An 11,215-nucleotide genomic window follows, 5' to 3' on the forward strand; every position below is an offset into this window, starting at 1 on the left:
CTCCTCCCCATAGAAAAGGCACTATCCTTTCCCTGTTACTTTAAGAGCTAAGAAATCTTCCCAGAAGCAACATTGCTAGACTTATCTTCACACCTCATTGATCTGAGTGACATCACATGTCATTGATAAGAGAAATGTTATTACTATGATTGATTTAGACAAAGCAAAATTTGCCTTCTGGTCCAACCTTTCTTGAAGTTCATAGCCTTCTGTTATATAATAAGTCAGAGTTCTCATAGCAGAGAAGGGCTGCTGTTGGGGAGGAGAGTAGAGAGTAGGTTTTTGAGTAGGCCACAAACAATGGTACTTCTGTGCCAGCCAAGTAGTCCTCATGAGAAGGTAAATCATCATTGCAAATGCAGAGAATTGCAACATTGGTACTTCTTGTAAACCTTTTCTATTTTACTTTGTGTATGAGTGTTAAGGCATGCCCCTGAGGAATATCAGCTAGGGTATTTTTGTATTTTGCTTTTTGTCTCTTCGTAGATTCAGAACTACAAAGAACTATCCCAGCATTCAAAAAATTTACCTATAAATAATTTACCACTGTACGAAATATGCAATGTGTTGCTAAAATAGAGCGAACAAGTGAGGTCTGTCTGTACATGGCATTCTTTTAAAAGAAAAAACAAAGAAATTTGTTATGTTCATGTTTTTTCTCCATTTTCCAATTAATCTGTATCAGATAATCTTCAATATTTTTGACCTTTCGATATAGAAAGAATAAGATATTCACTACTTTGCAAAAAGAAAGATGTATATGACATTACTGATATGTCTCACTGTATGCAGTAGTTATGTTTTTGGAAAGTGGTATGCATAACTTTATTTTTATAAACATAAAAATAGAGATGTCCTTCAAAGGATTTTGGGTAAATACATGCATGTATGTATACAAAGTGTGTGTAGTTAACATAAAGTTTTATGTACAACTTAAGATCTTAACTTTATTCACTAAATTATTTATAAACATAATTCGTAATAACTACAGAATAGTACATCATATTTATGAGCCATATATTACTTAATCATTCATCTAATTTTGGACACTTAATTTATTTCTGGGTTTTGAATATTATGAATTTCATAGTGATTATATATTTATACACAATTTTTATCTGCCTTTCAAGTGATTTCCTCAAGATTTTTGGACAAATTGCTCAATGTGCCAAGTTGTTTCCTAGCAAAGTTATACCATATCAATTTACACTCACCAAAAGGTACTATGAATAATAATTTATTTCAGCTATAAGTACAGCGAGAACTTGCTACAGGGCAAGATATAAAACCACCAGTAATTTCTTAAAAGATTTACTTTCCTATCATTCTAGTTTCAGAGTGGAGTGTTTTTGATTCTTTTTCCCCTTGCTCAAAAGTCAATGCTCATTGAAAAATTAACTTCGCTAAATTTCTAAGGCCAGTGGCTAACACAAGGGCTAATGTTCACATGAATACAAACATAGATCTGCATACACTTTTGTTCCTGACTAAATTCTCTCCTGTTTTCAGGCTAAGCCACTCCTTACTCTTCCCTCATCACCAGCCATCCCCTCTGCAGCAAGACAGACTTCGGCATTTTCTCATCTTCGTGGAAGGTACATCTCCAAGCCGTTCAGGTTATGCTGCTTGGATGTTCTATAGACTGTCTTGTCTGAGATCTGACTTAGAGAAGAACTTTGAGTCTTAAAAATAATCTATTTATTGGAATTAATAATGGCAACACAAATCATGATATATATAATTAGGTAACTGAAAAGATATTTGAGGCCAATCTTCAAACTTGCCACCTTCTAGTCAGTATATCTGCTCTCCCTTTTGTCCATCTGCCAAACACATTTTGACTTGCTTCTTGATCATTCTTTTTTACTTTACATCCTGAATCTCAACCCCCTAACCTTATTCTCAGATAAAGTATAGACAAAATGTCTTTATCTGGTGTCCTGAGCATTGCCTGAGGGATAGGCATACAGTAGGTGTTTAAAATTTAAAAAGAAAACATTTTTATTATAAAATAAATGTGTTTATTATGTAGAAACTATAAAATAATATAAAGAAAAACAAAAGTCATCTATAATCATTGTGATCATAGGAAACTACAATGAACACTTTGGTATATAGTCTTTCAAATCAATACTGAAGTATCTTTCATGATTTCTTTATAAAAATGAGATTGTACCCAGAATTCTTTTTTTTTTTTTGGTTAACTGTTAGTTTTCCCTAATAATATATTGTGAATTTATTTCTATGCATATTATTAAAATTGTATATCTATTTCAATGACTGGAATATTTTTTAATTACTTCCCAGTCTCCTATCATTTAGATGCAACATAATTTATCTAAACCAATTTTCGATTGTTGGAGACTTAGCCATATTTCAACGTTTCACAATTACAAACAGAGTTATGTTGAACAGGGTGTCATTTTTAACTGAGTGGCTGCAAAGACTGATGAAGGGAGCCTCGGGGTTCTCTGTGACCTGAACTCTTGCCATGGCTCTGCCATTCAGCTCACATACGGTTTTGGGAAGCCACTGAAACTCAATGGTCTTCAGCTTTCCTCTGTGTTAAATAAACTGTTTGATTAAATGATCTCTAAGTTACATCTAATGTGAGGATGATAATTTGACATTGGGCGAACCATTTATATGCTTTATAAGTCTTCAGTTGATCCCACCTGCTTGATTCTATGCTCTACTAGTTAACAACATTTCTCACTAAAGTGCTTGTCTTAGTTTTCTGTGGCTGCTGTAACAAATTACGACAAATTTATTGGCTTAAAACAACAGAAGTGTATTCTCTCAGAGTTTAGTGGTTATAAGTCTAAAATCAAGGTGTTGGCAGAGCCATGTTTGTTCCAAAGGCTCTAAGGAAGAATTCTCCATTGCCTCTTGCAGCTTCTGGTGGCTCCAGGAATCCTCCTCTTCTGTCTCAAAACTCCCTGTGTTTCTCTACTATAAGGATATGTGTGTTTATGGCCATGCTACCCTGAACAAGCCCGATCCCGTCTGATCTCGGAAGCTAAGCAGGATCAGGCCTGGTTAGTACTTGGATGGGAGACCACCTAGGAAGGCCAGGTGCTGTAGGCATAAAAAAAAGAGAAAAGAAAAAGAAGGCTACGTGTGACTACAGTGAGGGCCAACCCAGATCATCCAGGATAAGCACCTCCTCTCAAAGATCCTTAAGTACATCTTTTATCACTTGTAACATTATAAACTGTTGTGTCCCCCACACCAAAAAAAAAAAAAAAAAAAAAGTGTATATTGAAATCCTAACCCCCAATGTGATGGGTATTAGGAAATGAGGCCTTTGGAAGGTAACTAGGTCATTAGGGTGAAGCCCTCATGAATGAATAAGGTTAGCATCCTTATAAGAAGAGACAGGAGAACTTGCTTCTTCTCCCTCTACTCTCCACCATATGAGAATATGAGAAGACGGCAACAATCTACAATCCAAGAACTGTGTCCACTTCACACACTGGATCTACCAGCACCTTGATCTAGGATTTCCCAGCCTCCAGAACAGTCAGAAGTTAATTTCTCTTGTTTAAGCTGTCCAGTATACAGTATCCTATTACAGCAGCCAAACTGACTAAGCCATAGAATATTACTCACTTTTGCCAAGTAAGGTGATAAGCACGGGTTCCAGGGATTAGTGCATAGATACATCTTTTTGAAGAGCAACAGTCATCCCAGTAAAGTGTTCAATATGAATTATTTCTCTCTGAGCTGTGTGCTGCACTCAGGGCCAATTGCATACGTTCAGGTTTAACCCAAAATGAACCCTGCTAGGAATACCTAATGGGACTTTGCAAGGTAGATGATTTATTTCATTAAATTCTGCGTTTAAGTATTGTTATTAAGGATATGCATATGTGACAGAATTACCACAGACAGGGTTATACGTGAGGTGAGCCAGTGTGATCGGGCAAAGGATGAAGCTAGAGAGTTTGGAAGGTCCTCTTACAGGAAAGGCATTTTATATAATGCTAAGCAGACTGCATTTTATTTTGAACACTACAGGGAACCTTCCAGAAATATATAGCAGTGTAGAAAACAGATTGAAATGGATAAGACCGAAAACAAAAGTCCATTTAAGAGGCTCTTGCAGCAAGTTAATGGATAAATGATGGGTAACCGAACTATGCAGGACATGAAAGCAGAAGAAATAAGAGAAAGATTGGTGATTGATTAGAAGCAAGCATCCTTGGTCTCTCAATTCGTTTGTTTTAAAAGTAGCTCCTAATAGTAATTTGGTGTTAATTTCCTTTCACATGGGCTATTTAACATGGTGTTTTGAAAGGCTCCGTACATAATAACAGTTATGTTTTGTGCCGCCACAAGGCAGGATGCTTATGTGATTGTCAATCATCCATCCCATAATCCATTTGGCGCTGTGCCACAAGCAATGGCCTGTGAAGCCCTCAGAGGGCCTTGCCAACCAGAACAGTTGGCGATGGCACAATTGAGTGAGTGTGGAATGATTCACAAAGAAAAACAGCACAAGCAATTTAGCAGGAATTGGCAAAGACAGACATGTCAAAATCCTGCTCCAAGTCATTTAGTTCCGTATGAAGCTAATGCTGTTATATTTAGGGTCATATGAGCCAAAAGGCTAGAATGAGGCCTAGAAGCACATTCTATAGGAGAATTTCCTTCTTTCCTTCAAGAAAGTACAAATGTTCTTGCCATCAATGCCAAAGAATAAGAGTTATTCTCACATCTTGGTCTATTGTTACCACTTCCACATCCAGCAGGGTTAGTGACCAAGTAAACAACAAACTATTAAGTGTTAAGATAGGGAAGGACTAGAGAAAATAAAACATGACCCGCCCATGACCCTCCCCTTATTTTATTTTTACAAAGAAGGTGACATCCAGAGAAGATAATTTATTTGAATATTTGAATGAAGGCACTACTCTAGTAAGTAGCAAAGCTATCTCTGGAACCTAGGTTCTCTAATTACAAACACATTGTTTTTTCTAGTACTATAGACTTATTTGGTTTAACTCATTAACTGCTCTAAGTCTAGATTAAACATTAATAGATGTGGGATATATTCTCAGGTATATTAGTAACTGAATTTTTGATTATGGCAACATTTTATATTTCTCTGGGCTTTGATTTTTTCATTTAAAAATTAGAAAGCATCAGCCCTATTAACTTCCCTATTGTTAGGAACAAATATGGTTAAAAAAACAAAATGAAATAATCTTATTAGAAGAAAGATGATAGCACTGTGTTCTTTAAATTCATGTAAATTATTAGGAATCTTACGTGAACGTTGAAGCAGGATGGCAGCTTCAGGTGGAGAAGAAATGGACAGGAATGCAGAGAAGACATTATTATTACAGAAGAAAGATCCAGTGGGGGCAGGGATTTTGACAAGGTTGATTTTGAGATTCTAATTCTTATGAATAACAATCTCTGATATCCAAGTGTGATGAGGGAAGGAAGTTAAGAGAGAAATGGTAATAAAGCATTTAGAGAGATCAAGTGGAACAAATTGGACAGGACGGAAAAAGAGAAAAGAATGAAGTTACAATAAAATACTCATTTTTTACAAAAATCTCTGAATCTAATAAAAATAGACCTACCATATAGTTTGAAGTTTATGGTAGATGTACAAAAAGAGCTAAGAGAATGATGAAAAATCCCTAGAAATAGCGAGGCAGGATCTGCCAAGATTTAGATGCGGTCATTGTGGAAAAGAATGCTCAATTTCTTATAAGGTAGAAGTTTTTTTTTTAAGATTTTTTTGTCCTGGATTATTTTTGAGAATCTGATGAAATCTACAGAGTCTTAAGAAAAATACAAATAAAAATATTTACCTACATATACATGTATATGTATACACCTACACCCACAGAAACAGACACAGTTCTCTACACCTACAACTATACCTACATACACAGAGACTTATGCATGTACATAAACAATATCATGGAGTTCATAGATACCCTGAAATTGGTCTATGGATCGCTAGGCAAAACAAACAAAACACATATACACATTCGTTTATAATAGAGCACAACTCATCCTATGTGAGAGTTGGTAAGTTAAGTAAAAAAGCTGGTTAAAGCAGGATGTTAAAAAAATTCATATACACTTAAACATAATATTTTAATTTATATACGTATATATGCATGGACATACAAATTATCTACCAATCTTTTTCTATTTTGTAATTTTGACAAACTTATCCTGATTATATAAAGAAAAAAATGATTTTTGCACATTCGAATTCTTTGCATTTTAGACTGAGAATACTTTTTTATTAAAAATTATTGGGGTGACATATATCAACCAAATCCAATAAGTTTCAAGTGTACAATCCAACGGTGAAGCATATATATATTGCATTGTGTGTTCACCGCCCATAGTTAGATTTCTTTCCGTCACCACATATTTGACCCCTTTCACCCCTACCTCCCCGCCCCAACACAACTCTGGTAACCACTAGTCCACTGTCCATGTCTGTGAGTCTCTGTTTGTCAGGTTTATTTGTTACTTTTTGATTTATACCCCACATATGAATGATATCATGTGGTTTTCAACTTTTTCTGTGTGACTTATTTTGTTTAGCATGATTATCTCAAGATCCATCCATGTTGTCACAAATGGCAGTATTTCACATCTTCTTATAGCTGAGTAATATTCTATTGTATATATGTACCACATCTTTTTTATCCAATCACCTACTGTAGGACACTTTGGTTACTCTGAAATCAGAAGGCCTGCCTAGTATCCTTGGACCAGACACTTGAAGCTAGGTGATCTGAGTCAAGTTATTTAAATAATATGAGTCTTACTTTCTGAAACTTCATGGGAATGTTATTAGTTTTGAATGAAAGTATTTAATAAAATGGCTTTTTTACAACAGATATTCAGTAAATATATTATTGTTATTAAAATAATAACTTTTAAGGTGAATAAGTCAGACAAGAACAGGACAGGTTACACTTGTGCAGAAAGCAAAAGTATAACACAGAAATCCAAAAAAGTCAGAAATAGAGCAAAAATGGAGATATACTACCCATGAGGGAATTATAAACACGGTGGTGCAAGGCCAGCAACTAAAATAAGAGTCCACTTCTCTGAAGGCTTTTACTTGGCCACTCTCTGGCCCACAGATAGGATGATAAGGCTCTGACTAGTGTGACCACGAAGAGTTAGTTTAGACTCAAGATGGTTTTTAGTCAAAAGGTAAGGTGGGAAGAATTCTGAACAGGAGTCAGCAAATTGCCTATGAGTCCTGACACCAATATCCTGATTCACCTTGAGAAAATGAAAACACTTGGGCTTAATTTCCTCATCTATAAAAGCACAGGACAGAAAAGTACTAGCCCAAACACCTTCTGATATTACTGCTCCTGTTGTCTGAATTTTCTGTAAAATGGTTTTTGAATCTTTATCATAGATCAATTATAATTTACATTAGGCTTTGAAAATATTTGAAAATAGCTCTTCAGGAGTCCTGGATTAGTAATCACTAGATAAGATAATTTCCAAGCTCTCTTTCAGCTCTCAAAATATTTATGATTTTAATATATTCTATCAATATGCCTGTGTGGCTAATAAACAGTACAATTTGCTAGGAACAAGGGCATTTTTTTCCCTTACCTTTTATTATTTGCAACATGCACACACACACACACACACACACAAAGATTTTAAGGTAATCACAGCTGGTGGCATAAATGAAACTAGGACATAAAATAAACTTTTACTACCTTTCAAATAGCCATTTTCCCTTTTGTTTCTTGGACCAGCACATACGTTTTCAGTCTGCTCAGGAGCCAGAACACACATAAAAGCAGTTTTTGTGTGAATACACCAGGATTTTATCTGTGTCATTAAATTCACAGGTTGGGCTGCTCATGTTGTAAAATCAGAGGAAGGAGACCGAATTGGGCATTTTAAAAAGTCAATTTTATTTGGCCCGCAAGGAAATGATTTCTTATAAGACAGACCAGAAAGGTACAAAAAGCCTTGAGTACTAAAAAGGTAATATATTTGTCTACCTGTAGATTAAGCCTAAGGGTAAAGATTATGAATAAGGAAAGTATGACTTTTGAAGTCAGAATAAAAAGGAAATTTAAACATCTTGACCTAAATTGAAAGTTTAAGTTGAAGAAACTAAGTTGAGTTACTTGACTGGTCATACAGTTAGGCAGTACTAGAGTCTAAATGATCAGAGAAATAGAATATGTGTATGTGTGTGTGCACGTGCACGCACGCATGTGCATATACACGCGCTTGTGCATGAGAGAAAGAGAGACAGAGAATTCATTCATTTTATAATCTGTTTTCAGAAGAGACAAACCACAATTCTGCCATGTTCTATTCCTGAAGGTAATAGTATCAAAACTTTTGTGAGTATAATTTTAAAACCACCACAACCTCCCTGCCTTCAATTTAAATGCATAATAACTATCTAATAACTAGTAGTCATTGACTATTTTCAGTCATTTTCTCTGAGTCTACACACTCCTGCTTCAAAAGTATAAGATATGTGTTTTTTTTTTGTTCTAGGACTTGTAGGAAAAAAAATCTTATATGTACTTTATAAGTACTTCCTGTCCTTAAAAAAAGTAGTAATCGTGTCATATCTTAGCCTTCTTGTCACTAAGATAAAAACATCACAGGAGAAATAAGAATTATAGAATTGTGGCTCTGAAAGAGTTCAGGAATCATGTGATCTAAATAAGACTGCTTAAACCATACCAGAGAGGTATATTTATACACTAAAAATATTCTAATCCAACCATTTAATTTAATGGATGAAGATATTAAAGTTCAAAGTTTAACATGATTTACCAAACTCGCAGTTCTGGTAATCACCTACATATTAGAATCTGGATCTGTTTCTGTTTCTGTTTCATCATCTCACCATTTCATGTGCTTTTTAATCATTGATTTTCCTTCTCATCTTTACCAATTTGAACCTAAATTCTTTTTATCTTATTGCTCCTATAATTTCCAATGTTACTTTTTCAGTGAGTACAACGGTGGTCTAAAAAAAAAGTTGTTTCCAATGGAAATGATAACGTAGCTAAACTTTGGTTGGGAGCATATATCTGCAGTCAGAATGTCAACATGGGTCTTATAACTTGTGAATCTTTACTCAGGCAAAGATTGGGGGATGGGAACATGGAATGGGAGCCGAAAAATGATATTATCATGTTGGAGGGCCTTTGTCATTACCTCTCTCAGAATGAAATTTAAGAACTATCCAGAAGGCTTTTAATGAATAAATAGGATCAAGAAGTGAAAATTTATTGATTACCATTTCAGGATATACGGGGAAAAAATCAGTAACTTAGAGGTTTCTAAAGAAGTAAGATAACTTAAGTCAGGTACCCTGTCCAAAATGTGATGAAAATATAAAAGTTACTGAGGCATGGCTGGATAAGTTTTTGTTTGTTTTAATAGAAAGAACCTTCTCTCTCTTTTCTTGACCCTATCCTCCCCCAAATTCTACCTAAGGACCAAACTCTCACACTTCCCTACATGTATCAAGGTTTACATATCTTCCCCAGGTTGTCACTGACAAGCTTCTTAGTCTATTCCATGATGATTCTTTAGATATAGACTTTAAGGTCTCTGGGGCAAGAACCTTTTTGTTTTGTTTACTGCTGAATTCCTTTGGCTTAAGGCTGTGTCCAGCGCATAACAAGAGCTCAGTGATAAATGTTAAGTGATAGAAAACATGGAGGAAGCCTGCAGTAATGACCCAGGAAGCAAGATACTCACTGATGACCAATTTCTTCAAAATTTGTCTGCCCTGCTTTGACTTTATACAATAGTTATTTCTTCCCAAATAACTACGATACACATACAATTCTACTTAAAATCAAAAATAGTTTTATGAATAATAATTATTTGATTGAGATCATTGACAGTTCAAGGTACTTGGAGATAACTTGGCTCAGGGCTAAGAATTATTGATTTAAGTATTTTTAGAGATATAAACTAGTATTTAAAGAAATCCTAAAGATTATTTTTGTCATATCCATAATTTTGAAAACAAGGAGACAGAAGCACATAAAGTTTAAGTGATCCGTCTAATGTTCCTATGGTAGATGATGAAATAGTGAAGATCAGATCCCTGTTTTTCAAGTTTATTTACTGTTTTTACCATTTAGCTTAGTAATAACTTGGACATGCTCGTTTCTTGGTGAAGCAGGTGTGAAGTAAAAGGAACCTTCAAGGCTGGTATATCTGTAAACAAGAGATATGAAAGAAACATAAATAATCAACAACTGGCGTCTACGGCCATGTCATCCTGAATATGCCCGATCACATCTGATCTCAGCAGCTAAGCAGGGTCGGGCCTGGTTAGTACTTGGATGGGAGACCACCTAGGAAAACAAGGTGCTGTAAGCATAAAAAATAAAAAATAAATAAATAAGGGATTGTAAGCTGACAAGGTCCTTGCAATCTGTGTGGTCAACCAAGGGTTGTCTTGCCTTAAAAACAAACAAACAAAAAAACAAACAAATAAACACAAAAAAACAACTGGTGAGTGGTTAATACTGGTATTCAGAGAGAAAACAGATTAAGCTTAAGAAATTTTTCTATCTGAATGTAAAGAAAAACTATAATTGCACGGAATGGCCTGTTATTTCAAGGGCACAGCTACAAAATCACATTTCTTATGAATCAGGCATTAGACATGTCCTACACGATATCTGATACTTTTCTCTAGAACCATGTAAAGTTCTCTCTCTGTTGTGACCAAGAGAGGCTGTGTGGGTTATTTGTATTAGGGGAAAAAAATGCCTCTCATAAAATGAATTGATAGTTTTCTTTGTAAGAATTATTATTTATGAAAAATGAAATACTTTGGAAACTGTGATATCTTAGCAAACCACGAACTTCCAGAAATGTGATACCTTAAGGTATTGTGCCCTGTTGAGGGGGAGTGCACATCTCGACAGTGCAGTGAATCAAGGCAATGGTGAACCCAGGAAGGTTTTGATGTTGGCTCCTTAGCCTTAGATTCTAGGAACTGCCATATTTAGCATCTAGGTTATCTTCTACTCTATCTCTTGCCCCCAGAACCCTAATCACCTCTGGTTATTTCTTACCCTTCAGTAAAGTGTGTTTACATATACAGTCCTATTTTTGTGATATTATAGAAAATTTATAGATGTGATCACTTTTGTGAGGTCAGCACAGTGGTGGCTGCACTGTATGAGGAGAGAGTTGCCCT

General features: G+C 35.2%; 1 non-coding gene and 1 pseudogene across 1 annotated transcript; both read left to right on the top strand.

The window, feature by feature from the left end:
* The first annotated feature begins 2,968 nt into the window (after positions 1-2,968).
* LOC120590767 (5S ribosomal RNA) lies at positions 2,969-3,087 on the top strand. Its single transcript, XR_005649762.1, has one exon. It is a non-coding gene; the product is annotated as a 5S ribosomal RNA (ribosomal RNA).
* Positions 3,088-10,267: 7,180 nt separating this feature from the next.
* LOC120589925 (uncharacterized) lies at positions 10,268-10,386 on the top strand (annotated as a pseudogene).
* The last annotated feature ends 829 nt before the right edge of the window (positions 10,387-11,215 follow it).

This window comes from Pteropus medius, unplaced genomic scaffold, assembly GCF_902729225.1.
Source record: "Pteropus medius unplaced genomic scaffold, Ma_sr-lr_union100, whole genome shotgun sequence".
In the NCBI taxonomy this organism is placed as follows: Eukaryota; Metazoa; Chordata; class Mammalia; order Chiroptera; family Pteropodidae; genus Pteropus; species Pteropus medius.